The sequence below is a fragment of the Pyrus communis genome, chromosome 6, assembly GCF_963583255.1.
Source record: "Pyrus communis chromosome 6, drPyrComm1.1, whole genome shotgun sequence".
Lineage (NCBI taxonomy): Eukaryota > Viridiplantae > Streptophyta > Magnoliopsida > Rosales > Rosaceae > Pyrus > Pyrus communis.
The window spans coordinates 5,894,464-5,910,501 of NC_084808.1; the positions used below are offsets into that span (position 1 = coordinate 5,894,464).

At 39.8% G+C, this 16,038-nt stretch overlaps 1 non-coding gene across 1 annotated transcript; it reads right to left on the minus strand.

The window, feature by feature from the left end:
* Nucleotides 1-1,020: 1,020 nt before the first annotated feature.
* Nucleotides 1,021-1,131, minus strand: LOC137738526 (small nucleolar RNA R71). Its single transcript, XR_011068970.1, has one exon. It is a non-coding gene; the product is annotated as a small nucleolar RNA R71 (small nucleolar RNA).
* Nucleotides 1,132-16,038: the final 14,907 nt, after the last annotated feature.

The window sequence follows — 16,038 nt, forward strand, 5'->3', positions numbered from 1 at the left end:
ATGAAGGGAATGCTTTGCAAACAACCTGCCGAGTGTTTCCTTTGGTTTTATGAAAGTTTCTTGTGCGTATCATGTTCTTGATTAGGGACCAAAGTTGCACATCACACTTAGGTTCATGATTAGGAACATTTGATCAAATCCACACATCATATGGTTGATCATATCTAAGTGAAACAAACCCAAGAAATAGGTAGATGGATGAGTATAATCTGACTTAACAAGCATGGACTTGGCTTAGCAATGGTGAAACCGAATCCCTAGCTTCATCTCCATTTGTGCTATCTCATTTTATTAATTGTTGATTCATTTATTTGTGTCTACTTAATTTTCTTGTGCTTTCAAGTTACAACAACAAATCTGCCTAAGTTGATTAGTTTTATTTCTCTTATAGAGTTCTTGCAAAACAAGTAGTTGTATAGGTCCAATTAGTCCCTGTGGATTTGACCAAGTAGTTTTATCTTGTTTCAGGTAGTATATGTCAAATAGAATTGCTGAATTAGGCCAAAGAATTGAACGGTTAAAGGGCAACACTTTGGAAAGCTTTGTGCCAAAAAGTTCCTCCATTGTCCGTGAAGAAGAGGAAGGGAAACCGTCTAGTCCAACAAGTGAAGGATCTGAGCACTTTAATTGGGAAAAAGAAGAAGAGATGGCAGGCAACCAAGATGATCTTCGAGCTTTGGAGGATTTTGCTCAACCAATCATACCAAATTCACCTTCATGCATCTTGCTGCCCACAGAAGCTAGAAACTATGATCTTAAATCTTCACATTTCCATATGTTTCCTTCTTTTTATGGCTTACCTAATGAAGATCCTTTAGCTCATATTAAAGAATTTTACAATGTTGTGAGTGGTTTACCTTTACAGGGAGTAAGTGAAGCAAATCTGAGGATGAGAGTGTTCCCTTACACCTTGAAAGATAGGGCCAAGGGTTGGTTAATGACTCTAGTACCTGGTTCACTCACCACATGGGATGCCGTGGCTAAGAAGTTTTTGGAAAAGTTCTTTTCCACTCAAAAGACAGCCACATTAAGGGGACAAATCTTCAACTTCAAACAAGATGATGGAGAACCTTTCAATGAGTGTTGGGAGCGCTTTGAAGGCCTTTTGTTGCAATGTCCACACCATGGGTTACCTCTTCACTTACAAATGCAAATTTTCTATGATGGACTAACCCAAACATGTCAATCAACTGTTGATAATGCAGCAGGTGGAGCTTTGAAGAAAAAGAATGCTCAAGAGTCATATAACATTTATGAGATGTTGGGATCTAATGCTCAACACAAAGATGTAAGGGGTAAGAGAGTTGGAGTATATGAAACAAGCTCTAATCATGATCTTTCTTTGCAGGTAGCTAACCTAGAAAAGAAGCTTGAATCCGTGCTCAACATGGTGCCAAAAGCAAGTGAAGTGTGTGCCATTTGCAACATACCAAGCCACCTTACTCATCAATGTCCATCTAGGGAGGCTTACCCCGAGTATGTCCAAGAGCAAGTGAACCTCATGAATTCTTACAATCAAAGGCCAAGGAATGATGTGTATTCCAATACATATAACCCAAGTTGAAGAGATCATCCCAATCTTTCGTGGAAGAACAACAATCAATTCCAAAACTTCCAACCAAAACTTACTCTTGAGGATACAGTTAAATTGTTAGCCCAAAATACCTTGCAATTCCAACAAACCACCAATAGCACTCTCCAACAACATTCGGCGGCTCTAACCAAAATGGAGACACAATTGGGGCAGATTGCAGATGCCTTGAGCCAAAGAGAGGTTGGAAAGTTTCCAAGCCAACCCGTGATACTCCAAAGGAACCAAGAGCAAGCCAAAACAATCACTACACTTAAAAGTGGTAAGGTTATCAATAATAGAGTTGGCAATGAAGTTACTAATGAATCTGATCATGTGAATGCAGGGGTTACTCAAGGAGAAAATAAGAAACCAAATGAGGAACCAAGCCATGCTACTCCCTCGTTTGAAGCACCAAATCTTCACAAGGCCGAGAAACCTTACACTCCACCAATACCATTCCCTGAAGACTTGCCAAGAGCAAGCAGGATAAGTCATTTAAGGAGATTTTTGATATTCTAAGTAAGGTGAATGTTAACTTACCTTTGCTTGATGTCATTAGGAACATGCCAGCTTATGGGAAGTTCTTCAAAGAGTTAAACAACTACAAAAGGAAGTATGGACCACATGAGAAAGTAGTGGTGTCCGAGAATGTAAGTGCCGTGTTGCAAAGAAAACTTCCACCAAAGCTCAAGGATCCAGGAAGTTTTTCTATCAACATCACCATAGGAGACAAGAAGGTAGAGAATGCGATGCTTGACTTAGGTGCTAGCATCAACTTAATGCCTTATTCCGTATACCTTCAACTAGGTTTGGGGGAATTGAAAGCCACCACCATCTCATTACAACTTGCGGACAGATCCGTGAAATATCCAAGAGGTATAGTAGAGGATATTCTAGTTCAAATTGATAAACTAATCTTGCCTGCGGATTTTGTAGTGTTGGACATGGAAGAAGCTCCTATACATGACCGAGAATTGCCTATTTTGCTTGGGAGACCGTTTATGGCCACGGCCAAGACCATCATTGATGTGCAAAATGGACTCCTCACTATGACAGTGCTAGGTGAGACCGTTCAATTCAAAGTGTTTGAGTCTCTTTCACATCCTTCTTCATCTCTTGATTGTTATGCCATTGATGTGCTTGATTCGCTTGTTTTCTCTAAGTTCTTGCAGGCACAATCTAATGAACCATTACAAACTGTTTTGAGTCAATTTCAAGATGAGTTTGATGAAGAAGATGCACTCATGGAAGAGGTAGCTGCCTTGGAAGCATTGGCACCGTATCCTTTGAATATTTTACCTCTTTTAGAGCCTTTAGAACCATCGAGGTCACATTTAACCCCTTCCACTGTTAAGGCACCAAAACTTGAACTTAAACCACTTCCACCACATCTAAAGTATGCATATCTAGCTGAATTTGAAACTCTTCCAGTTATCATAACTTCTGACCTCACCCCAAATGAAGAAGATAAACTAATTAGGGTGTTAAAAGAGTTCAAATCAGTTATTGGTTGGTCTATTGCAGATATCAAGGGAATAAGCCCTACCATGTGCATGCATAGGATTCTTTTGGAAGAAGGAGCAAAGTCAACCCGTGAACCAAAAAGGAGGCTCAATCCACACATGAAGGAAGTTGTGAGGAATGAAGTGTTGAAGTTGTTAGATGTGGGGATCATATATCCCATTTCTGATAGCAAATGGGTGAGTGCTATTCAGGTGGTACCTAAGAAGGTGGGAATCACGGTGATGAAGAATGAAAACAAAGAGCTTGTGCCCACAAAGCCCACGGCTAGTTGGCGTGTTTGCACCGATTACAGGAAGTTGAATTCTAGCACTAGAAAATATTACTTTCCTATGCCTTTCATAGATCAAATGCTTGAGAGATTGGCAGGTTACTCACACCATTGTTTTCTTGATGGTTACTCAGGTTACAATCAAATTGCAATTGCTCCGGAGGATCAAGAGAAAACTACCTTTACTTGCCCGTTTGGCACATTTGCATATAGGAGAATGCCTTTTGGACTTTGCAATGCTCCAGCAACATTCCAAAGATGCATGTTGGCAATCTTTTCTGACATGGTAGAAAGATTCATTGAGGTATTTATGGATGACTTTTTAGTGTTTGGTTCCTCTTTTGATGAATGTCTTAACCATCTCTCTTTAGTACTTCAAAGATATCAGGAAACAAATTTGGTTCTCAATTGGGAAAAGTGCCAATTTATGGTGAAACAAGGAATTGTGTTGGGGCATGTAATCTCTAGCCAAGGAATGGAGGTGGACAAAGCCAAAATTGACATCATCACCAATATGGCAGCTCCCACAACCGTTAAGGGAGTAAGAAGTTTTTTGGGACATGCGGGTTTTTATCGTCGTTTCATTAAGAACTTTTCAATGATCACTCGTCCATTATGCAATCTGTTAGCTAAAGATGTTGTATTTCATTTTGATAAAGCTTGTATGGATGCATTCAATACTTTGAAACATGAATTAACCTCGGCCCTTATTATTATGGCACCAGATTGGTCTTTACCTTTTGAATTAATGTGTGATGCCTCTGACTATGCTATTGGTGCAGTTTTAGGGCAAAAGGTGAACAAGCTCCCACACGTGATCTACTATGCAAGCCGGACTCTAAATGATGCTCAACTTAACTATTCCACAACTGAAAAGGAGTTGCTTGCTATTGTTTTTGCCTTAGAGAAGTTTCGGTCATATCTTGTTGGATCTAAAGTTATTGTGTTTTCTGATCATGCAGCCCTTAGGTACTTGATGACAAAAAAGGATGCTAAGCCACGCTTAATTAGATGGATACTCTTACTACAAGAGTTTGACTTGGAAATTCGAGATAAGAAGGGAAGTGATAATGTTGTGGCTGACCATTTGTCACGGCTCAATGAAAACCATGGAGTTGGACAACCTTTGCCTCTAAATGAATCATTTCCAGATGAACAACTCCTTGTTATTCAAGAAAAAGAACCATGGTATGCTGATTTTGTTAATTATCTTGTTTGTGGTATAATTAGAAATGACCTTTCTTTTCAGGAAAGAAAGAAGTTCCTTGCCATGGTAAAGCACTACGTTTGGGACGAACCATATTTGTTTAAATATTGCCCTGACCAAATCATTAGGAGGTGTGTCCCAGAGAGTGAGCAACAAAGCATTCTAACGTTCAGCCATACATTGGCATGTGGAGGACATTTTGGTGCCAAAAAGACATCTCTAAAGGTTTTACAATCTGGTTTCTTTTGGCCTACTTTATTCAAAGATGCTTTTGATTTTTGTTCTAAGTGTGATAGGTGCCAGAAAATGGGGAACATCAGCCGAAGAAATGAGATGCCATTGAACAACATTTTGGTTGTGGAGCTCTTTGATGTTTGGGGAATCGATTTCATGGGACCATTTCCATCCTCTTTTGGTTACTTATACATATTAGTGGCAGTAGATTATGTATCCAAATGGGTTGAAGCCATTGCTACAATAACTAATGATCATAAGGTTGTTTTGGATTTTCTTAAAGATGTGATTTTTTGTAGGTTTGGAACCCCAAAAGCTATTATTAGTGATGGTGGCAGCCATTTCTGCAACAAACCCTTTGAATCCTTGATGAAGAAGTACAACATCAACCACAAAGTGGCAACCCTGTACCATCCTCAAACCTCAGGACAAGTGGAGATTAGCAATAGGGAGATCAAGAACATTTTGATGAAGACCGTAAGCCCTACAAGGAAGGATTGGTCACTGAGGTTGAATGATGCACTATGGGCATATAGAACAGCATATAAGACCCCCATTGGCATGAGTCCTTATCACCTTGTGTTTGGGAAAGCTTGTCATTTGCCAATGGAGCTTGAACACCGTGCATATTGGGCCATCAAGAAGTTCAACTTTGATTACAAGGATGCTGGAATTGCAAGGAAGCTCCAACTTAATGAGTTGGAAGAACTCAGAAATGAAGCATATGAGAATGCCAAAATCTACAAGGAACGGACTAAGCTCTATCATGACAAGGCCATCCTACGGAAGGAGTTTCACCAAGGTATGAAAGTACTGTTGTATGACTCACGTTTGAGACTTTTTCCAGGTAAAATGAAGTCTAGGTGGGTGGGACCATTTAAGGTGCTGCAAACATTTCCCCACGGAGCTGTGGAGATAGAAAACATGAAGAATGGCACCTCTTTTAAAGTCAATGGGCAGCGATTGAAACCATATTTGGAGAAAGTGGAGGAAGAGCAAGTTTATCAAGTTGTAGATTTTCTTGAGTTTACAACACCGTGAACAAGCTACCATGTCTTGCCTAGACATTAAATAAAGCGCTTACTAGGAGGCAACCTAGTGTGGTTTGTGTTCTTTCCTCATTTTTTGTGTTTATATTGTCACCATTCCATATTCTTTGCCTACTTGCATTACATACAATTTTAAGCATCGAGGACAATGCGTTGGTTAGGTTTGGGTGTGGGATGGAAGGTTTGTGTTTTTTTTTTTTTTTTGTGTTAGTTTCGGTAGGTTTGTGTTTTTTTGTGTTAGTTTTGGTTTTAAGTGTGTTTTTGCTTACTAATACGAATGTATATGAGGGCTATGTTTGTAGACAAACTATTGGGTTGCTATGAAAAAGGGTTTTATGACACGGGACATGTAATAACTTTCGAAGGGGTGTTTATTTTTAAGTTCATGTCGGAGCACAAAGGTAAGCCGCCTCTCCGAATTTCAATTTTCTTTTATACTAATATGTTGTTAATGATTCAGGCATCCACTCTAGAATTTAAACCATTACCGGATCATTTCAAGTATCACCCTCCATTCGAAGATCAATTCCATACCGTTTGATTTGATTAAAAAAAAAAAAAAAAAAAAATAGAATAAAAATAAACATGGCAGAAAGATGGAGCCTTCACAAAGGATGTTTACGTGAAGCCCCACTACGAGGCGTCGGAGCAGAAGGCGTCGAAGCGGAAAGCATCGAAGCGGGAGGCATCGGAGCTAGAGCATTCCAGGCCTCAATACTTGGCCAAACGCTGGATGACCCAGGAAAAAGGTGCCTCTGGAGATAAGCCGCAAGCCTTTGACGGTCATTGTGAATTCGACCCTCAGATTCTTGCAGCTCATCAAGCTTCCTCTTCATGCCCGACGAATAGTTATTTGCAAGCACATGCAAACTTCTATTCTCGTACTTAAGCTGTTTGATCTCCTGCTTAAGATTTTCCACCTCTGCCATCAACGATTCCACTTGGCGGGACCGAGCAAGCAGGCGTTGGCCCATGTTGGACACAGAGCCTGCACATTGAACGCTGAGAGCAAGGGACTCTTAAACGGCCAACTCATCGGACCGTCCTGAAAGCAGCCTACTGTCCTTAGGAGTAAGGAGGTTCCTAGCTACTATCGTAGCTGTTGTTGCATCTGTCATCATGGAGTCTTCACCTGAAAGAGGACCATTAGAAGATAAAAAAGATGGGCGCCATACATTACCTTGACGGGGCGCAACCGGATCGCTGCTGAGACTCAAATCTAAGCTAAGGTTCGATAAGTTAGTCATTTTTCAAAGGTGTTCAATGAGAAGGGGTGGATGGAGTTAAATCTCAAAGGGCCGGAGTCGATTTTCAAGAATGGGAAATCTTCAGAGTGTGTATGTTGGGGTGATTGATACCTCTATAAAAAGCCAAGGCGACGCGTCCATCGATTCAAAAAGCCGGAATTTCCGGCGTAAGTTAGGCGACGCTTTCTTGGCTTTTCTGAAGACTCGTTCAACTTTGTCAAAAGATTTCTTCTTTTCAGAAAACACGTGGAGGCCATCATCGCAACTACACATCTTTAGCTGACAAGCGCAAAGTTCGGCGACGCTTTCTCTGCTTTTCAGAAAACGCGTGCAGCTTTGTCAAAAGGAGCCGCATCCGCACTACTACGTGTCGTTCAGAAAGCGAAGGGGCGTCGTTCAGAAATCGAAGAGGCGCTCACTATTTCAAAAAGCCGGATTTGCGGGATCAAAACGTTTGTCGACAAGGGTAAAAGAACAGTACCACCACTTGATATTATCTCTATATATGTCGACTTTCATCTTTTATGGCAAGGCAGACCTGAAGAAAATGCCCAACTCTTCCTCACCTCTGAGGGCGCACTCCCAGAAAAGCCTTTCGAACTACTCAATTTTTTCTTCTTCCCCAAAAATGATACCAGATGCCTGGAGTACAGATGACCCAGGAGGAAACGGCAGATTGAAGCATGTGCTGATTCATTCACCGCTTCTTCAAAAGCAAAGGTATCTCATATCATCAAGGTCAAAAGCAAAAGTATCTTATATCATGCTCTTTCCCTGTCTTTTTCTTTGTCCTTGTTCTTACTCGCATGGCAAAGTGAAAGAAGCAATCAGCCGGCACTTGGAGTCAGTCTTCTGTTCTGGAGCCAACTGCCTGGAATCTATTCCTGATTGCTTACCTAGCGTTGCTCTCGAGTAGTCATCTTCAACGGTTGATACACTTCCAGAGAAGGGACCACTTCTGCGAAAATTGAACAAAGAAACAGATAAAAGGAGGAAGCTCAGACCTTCGGGGAAGACCAAAAGAATCCTGCTGCCCAGTTCAAGAGTAGCACAAAGGAAAATCAACGATGGGCAGAAACCAGTTCAAGAGTAAGTCTGTGGAATCACCAAGATCAAGCCTCAATACAATCACCAAAGAGAAGAGGGAATTTACACTCCATAACCAGATTTGCGTCCCTAAACTCTTCTCTTTGTTACTTACATTCTGCCATGTTTAGTATGTTTAGTTGTTTTTTGTGTGTTTACTTATGTTTTGTGTGAATCTATGCTTAAAACATTGAGGACAATGTTTGATTTAAGTGTGGGGGGGGGTAACTAAGTATATTTGATGCAAATTCGTGGGATTTTATCACCCATAACTTCAAATGTTGTTCCTTGCTGTTTTAAGGTGTTTTTAAATTGTTTTAGAGTGTTTTAGTATTTTTAGTTTTATAAACTCCGAAAATCACATAAAAATTTGAAAAACATGTTTTGAAAAGCCTAAAAAGAGTATTTTGAATCGTTTTTGTGTGTTTGTGTCTTAGGATACCTTCCAACACAATGACGAGGATTTGGTTTGTAATTGCATGACTGTTAAAAAGAGTTATAAACATGGATGAAAGTTTGATTTACTCTTGGTATATGCTTGGTTATGGTTATAATGTATGACTTCACATGCAATCATAAAAGAAAAATTTGTTTTTGTAACATGCTTGAAGGAAGGAACTCAAACAAACGCTACGACCCTGTGAGACTCGAGCCATTACCTTCTTTGAAGAGTTATTTTCTGTGATTCTTTGTTTTCTAAAGTTGTTGCATGATCTCATTATTCCTTGCTTGGTTGCTACTTAGAATGCAATTGTATCATGATAGAACTAAATGCTAGAACTTATATCCGTTTCATTCAAAGCATGATATTGAATTGCATAACATATATTAAGATGAAGTTGTGTAGTTGCCACCATAGCCAAATAGCCTTACTTCCCATATTTCGTATTTGTTGTAAGTTTTAACCCCGTCGAGCCTCGTTTAGCCTTTATTCTTTGTTAACCCACATTATCCTTACCTAGCCTAGTTTAGGACAATTCACACCCTTATTCTTAAATGATAGTGAGCATGACTTAAATGAATTCCTTTTGAGTTACATTATGAAAGAAAATGAGTGTGGGGGAGAGAATGTTTTGTTCTTAAGTGTTTATGTATGTTTTGAGAGTCAAAAGAAAAGAAAAAAAAAATTTGTGAAAAACATATGAAAAAGAAAAAAAGAAAAGAAAAGAAAGAAAGGATAAAGAGCTTAGTCCCCCTTGTTGTTCAAAAGATTGAGTTTTCATTCAAAAGTGAATTTTACGTTAATCCAATTGCTTTGCTCGCTATTTCTTTAAGAACCTTTGTTTTCCATATCCCTTCTTTGTTAGCCAAACACCTTTAGCACCGTTTCAACCCTCATGCTTCTATCTTGATCGTTATGTGTTCAATAATGTGGAGTTTGGAATTGATATGAGCTTATGGTGTCACTGGTTCTCGCATCTAAGTAGTAGCATTCCATTCATGAGATCATATCTAAACATGCTTATTAACTCCAGAAATTGCTTCCTTTGAAATACATATATGTGAGTGTTCGTTTTTATGTTCACATCAATCTTCTCACATATAACTAGTTTAGGGTGTGTAGTCAGAAAATCTGAATGAAAATTGAGTGCATAACTAGTGAGGAATTGAGGGAATTCTCTAAGGCATGTTACTACATTCAAAACATGGTTTTAAATGCTTAATTGTGAAATAGTATGTGGTGACTATGATTAAGAATGTACTTAAGTGTGAAGATGACTAAAATCTATGGGAATGATGATTTTTAACTTGTCATGTGCATTGGAAATCCCTAAGACGATTGTTGGAAGGTTTAGGTTGTGTTTTACTTGTTTTGTTTCGTTTCGTTTTGTTTTGTTTTTCTGTTTTGCTCGAGGACTAGCAAAAGCTAAGTGTGGGGGTATTTGATAGGAGCATATTCATGCGACTTAAATGGCTTGTTCTCGTACATTTACGTTATGTTTCTTTAGTTATTTTAGTCCTTTATGCTTCTTTTGTGTGTTTTCAGGATCATAAGACGTGTTTGACGAAAGGATGCATTATGGAGTGTTTTGGGGCCTTTTGGAGCACTATTGGGCTAAGGATGGATAGCTTATGCTTGGAGCCCAAGTGTTGGATGAAATTGAAGGCCTTGTATGCATTTGAAGACACAAAACAATGGCCCTAACCCAATTACATTCACCTTGCCGTGGGCTTAACACAAACACCATTCCTTGCCATGCAAGGGGGAGCAAATTGGGTCCATTTCATGCACTTAAACCCTAGCCCAATTACACAACATTGCAGCCACATGCACCAAAAACTACTCAATGCCGTGGCTACCCATCCCATTTCCAACATTCCACATGCTTTCACAACCCAATTCACATGCACATTCATCCACCTTTCTCCCAAAAACCGTGCATGCATTCATTATTCATTCACTTTGCATTCCCTTTGCATTTCAACCCACATGCAGCCACATATTCATTCACTTAATCATTAAGCCACACATTCACACACATGCAACCAAAACAATTCCATGCCGTGCATCCCTTTGTTCCAGCCATTTCCAACACACATGCACCCAAACAAAGCCAACCTAGCTAACCTTACATGCATTTCTTTATTCACTCTTCATCATTGCATTTTCACCACCATTTACACACACATGCATCTTGAAATCCTTGCCGTGCCTTCCCCTTAGATTTTCAGCAACTTCTCTTCATCATTACACCACAAATCACCCACATGCAATCTTAATCATTCATCCATTTCACCACAAATCCTTCTTTATCGTGCACATGGTCTTCCCTTTTTCAATTCCAGCTTACACATGCACAACAACCTGCCATCATTCACAAAACACATTCTCCCTTCTCTTTGTCGTGGGTTTCCCTTGCCTTTCCAGCATCCCCTTTTGCATTTCTAGCTGCCACTCACATGCATTCACATGCATTTCCAGCACCAAAACAGCATTCACATGCATTTGCAGCATCATTAACACCCTTGCCGTGGCCTTCAAACACCATTCCAACACATACACATGCACACACATGCAATTCCAGCTTTCACATGCTTTCCTAGCTGTTTTTCCACCACATTCCAGCCACAAATGCTTAAACAAACAGCCATATACACCTCCATTCTTCCTATAAATACCCTTGCATTCCCATTACCTAAACATCTCATTTTCATACACAAGATACCACAAACACATCCCCTTTGCCGCAAATCCCCTTCCATTTCTACACAATCTCTTCTCGGCTTCATTCCATTCCATACACTCTCCCATTCGCAGAAACCATTCAACCTTAGCCGCTCCACCTTCATTTACAACACACTTGGAGCACCAACACCGAAGGCAACTCTTAAGGGATTTCGACATCAGTTTTGCTTCAAGGGTTTTTTCTCCTTAATTCTATGTTCATTCATGTTGTATATTTTTATATCAAACATTCTGTAAACATGAAGTGTAACTAATCTCTTTCTAGGGATTCGATGTAGCCTTGCAAGATTGCCATGTAGTTATTTCAGAATGCTCAGTTGATCCATCTATTTCTTGTTTCATTCTCTGATTTAATTGTGACTTTGTGTGTTGATTTTAATGTTTGATCACCATTTGATTTAACCACAGGTTGTTTAGTCAAGAGTAAAGCACACATCATGCATACTCTTGGTGGATATGTGAATGAATGAAGGGAATGCTTTGCAAACAACCTGCCGAGTGTTTCCTTTGGTTTTATGAAAGTTTCTTGTGCGTATCATGTTCTTGATTAGGGACCAAAGTTGCACATCACACTTAGGTTCATGATTAGGAACATTTGATCAAATCCACACATCATATGGTTGATCATATCTAAGTGAAACAAACCCAAGAAATAGGTAGATGGATGAGTATAATCTGACTTAACAAGCATGGACTTGGCTTAGCAATGGTGAAACCGAATCCCTAGCTTCATCTCCATTTGTGCTATCTCATTTTATTAATTGTTGATTCATTTATTTGTGTCTACTTAATTTTCTTGTGCTTTCAAGTTACAACAACAAATCTGCCTAAGTTGATTAGTTTTATTTCTCTTATAGAGTTCTTGCAAAACAAGTAGTTGTATAGGTCCAATTAGTCCCTGTGGATTCGACACCCTTACTTGTGCCATTATACTAAACATATTCTAGCACGAAGAAGGAAAACATCAATCAGCACGCCATTAGGCTGAGCTGCTACATTTGTCTAAACAGAAGTAGTCTTTATATCCAGCAATCTATATGGGGTAGTCCCGTCTACTCAATCTTGTAATTGAAAGATGGCTCGTTCATGTTGATCATGTCTTATCGGAATGCCTTGTCAATAGCTTCGTTGCACAGGAAATTGCGCAATCACTCGGTCAGAGTCTTTCTACTACTTCCTGAATTTGCCTTTGTTGGGAGTGGCAGAGCTTTCGACTGCCCCAGTCTTGACCTGCTGGTCTAGGCTGCTCTTCTACATGGTCGGCTCATTTATGCTGCGACAGCGATGCATGTGGTGAATTCCTAGCAGGCAAGGGATTTCGCAGGCTACTGGTTGAACTTGATCCGGATTGAGTGACTGCTCCTCTTCCCCCGTCATGCTCCCTACCCCGATATGATATGGAGGATGCTCCTTATGGGCCTAGCCGTAAATGAACACTTCGCTTGGAAGGCTGCTCATGTTGATTATCGGAGTGTGGCCCTAATTGTGAGTGTATGCTCATCTATGGGCCTAGTCGAGAGTGCACGCTCCTCCACGCACTAAGATGGGAGTATACGATATCTCGGGGGCCCAATTGGGAGTGTACTTTACCCAAACGCTCGGTTCGTGGCAAGTTGAGTGGCTGCTTGTCGGGACGCTGCTGGAGAGGTTCTCCATCTGCCCTTATCCTTCTTCGGGACACCTCATTTGGAACACGTTGCATCTTCATGCGCTGCAAGAGCTGGTTCACTAAGGTCGTCTGCTGTGCTAGGGCGCTCGTCAACTCTATGACTTGTCGAGACAAGTGTTGTTCACCATTTGGATTGGAAGAGCTTGGAAGCAATGTTTCTCCTTGAGTAGTGGGACTGTGGTAGACTTCGGGAGCGAGATTTGAGCTGGGAAATGTCAAATTCGTAGAAAAATATGGTGAAAATGCTCCCGGTTTGATCATCGGTCTGGAAATTTGGAGCCGGGATGGTTGAACTAGTCTTGGACCAATTTGGGCTGCTTGGAAGGCCACAAGAACAGACTGGGCTGCGGGAGCAGGTTGGGCCATGAGAGCAAGTTACTCAGTGAGAGCAAGTTGGACCACAAGAGCAGGTTGGGCCATGAGAGAAGACTGCTTAGCGGGAGCAAGCTGGGCCAAGAGAGCTGGCTGCTCGGTGGAAGCAGGTTGGGCCACGGGAGTGGGCTACTCGGCATGTGGTACATGTGGGTAAGAGGCTAGGGCTCGGCTTGGCAATGCGTTGGGCTCGCGTTGGACTTGGAGTGACGTGGCTTGGGTCATGGCCTTGGTGCCATGAGCCTTGGATGGCACAACTTAGGCTTGCTTTGGTGGCACAGCTCGGGCAATGGTAGTGGTGTCATGGACCTTGCCGCGAGTAGCCACCGCGGTGGTTCCCATGGTGGAACCTTGTGGTGGTGGTGCCGCTCCCCCTAGGATCACATTTAGTCTCGTGGATCACCGCGGTCCCATTTCTTGAATATTAGAATTTTCACTCATGGAGTTTTCTAAATTTCTAGCCATTATATTTCTCTTTTTCGTTTTATCAAAGAGTCTTTGCAAATAAAAAACTCTAATAATAAGAACGTATGAAAAATACAAGTGGACTAGAAAATAGAGAAAAAACCTTTTTATGCAAGAGTCTTCTACGAGTGTGAATTTCAACTCTCAATGAAAGCACCAATTTGTGGATGCAAATTTCCGCCTTCTTCTTCTTGGACAAAATTGCACCTACAAAACAATTAACACCTTAAGTCAAGGCCAAGAGCCTCACGCGTCCCTGATGAATTGGGGGGGGGGGCTTTGGCCGAAGAACCTCCAATGCCAAAGTTAGAATTTAAAGAGAAAAGTGTTTGGAGAGTTTTTGGGAGTTTTGCAAGAGTGGACCTTAGCTTTTTAGAGAAAATAGGGTCATATATATCGGGAATGGAAGTGGCCAACCCTTAGAGGTTTTTTTGTGTGAAAATGGATGATTTAATTGGTGATTAATGGATTAATTAGGAATTAATCTCCATTTATATGGAATAATTTGTAGGTTATGAAATAATTACCTAAGATGAGGATGGATAAGATAATTTGGAATTTGTTACCTATTTTGGACACTCTTGGCTTGATTAAAGAATGATTGTTCACTGCTCGTGCGTAGGACAACAGGTGTGTCTCAGGAGTAACTTTGTCATTTTTACCAAAAATCCATGTGTCGCCTTGTGATTATTTTTGACTCCACAATAGATCCGATCCGACTCCAAACTTAATTTTGATCCATCTCCATCTCTGTCAAAATCGCAAACGATCTCTTACATGCAAAACGATGTCACTCTCTCAAATCCCAATATTTCTGATTCTCTCTCCCTTATGTAAAGATGAGAAGAGACCTGGATTTTTCACCGACACCGGCAAAAAAGCTAAAGGTAAGCAATTGTTCTCTCACAGACACACTCTCTCTCTCTCTCTGCGATCTTTCTACTATTTTGTCACTCTCTCGATTGCGCGTAATTTGCACCTAGAACGATGTGTTTTGGCTTCTGTTGCAGATATTCGGATCATGGACTACATCTGTAATCAGAAATCCACCGTTGCCATCTACAGCGATGCCGGCATGGTACGGTTTTGAAGCTCTAATTTAATTAAAATGTGTATATCTAGTTGAGAAATCAAGAAATATAGTTTCAAATCATGAATTAGGAGTTCGGATGAATGTCGTTTGCTAGTGTTGGTTGTTTTAGCTAGATCATAGTGCCAATCTCATACTATTTTTTTGTGTCGGGTTCGAAATTGAGACTGAAGTATTTAGAATTGAGTCTTTTTTGTAGTTTATAGCGTTTCTTTGTCCAAGGAAATAGGTATATACGTTTTATTTATAAATTTCATTTTACACTTTGCTTTTCTTATGCAATGTAATCATAAAACAAGGAAATCATTTAGCTCATCAAGAAATCGGTTTACATGTTATTATAAACTTATTTTAAATTATCTGATGCTTTAGCATTTTTAAGCTTTGATTTCTGAGTTCTTTCTATTTTATTGTAATTTTACATTCATCTTTCCACTATGTGAGTATATTAGTTGAAGAAAATCTGGGTAAGGGAAGGTATCTTTTGTGCTCTTGACTAGTGAAATGGATAAATGATTGTGCGTGATTTCTGAGTTTGTTTTAAGTTTCTAATGTTGTTTTCACTTTTAATGTACTTCTTCGGTTTCCATGAACTTGTGGTGTACTCTATCATGTCTAATTTTATTATTTTAAAATGTTACATTGATTAAAAATAAATAAATAAAAACATGTTTTAAATATTTTTTTCGTTTATAATCGGAGCTGTAAAAAAATCATTAAAATCTTTAAAATTGTGATTTTTCATTAAAATCGTTAAAATTGTGATTTTTCATTAAAATCATTAAAATCGGGTCGAGGAGTGTAGCTGTAAAAAAATCATTAAAATCGGAGCTAAAATAACTGTTAAATTGTGATTCTTCGTTTATAACCGTTGAAAACTTTTGTTCAGTTACATAATCTCTGAATGTTTGTTTTTTACAATTTTTTACATATGCAATCTCGTAATGTGTACAAATAAGTTTTACGGTTGGATCATTGAAAAACGTTTCGTAGAATGCATATCGCATCAAAACGGTAGATTAAACAAACACTTAAGAGTTAATATTATACTTCCATCAAGTATAAAG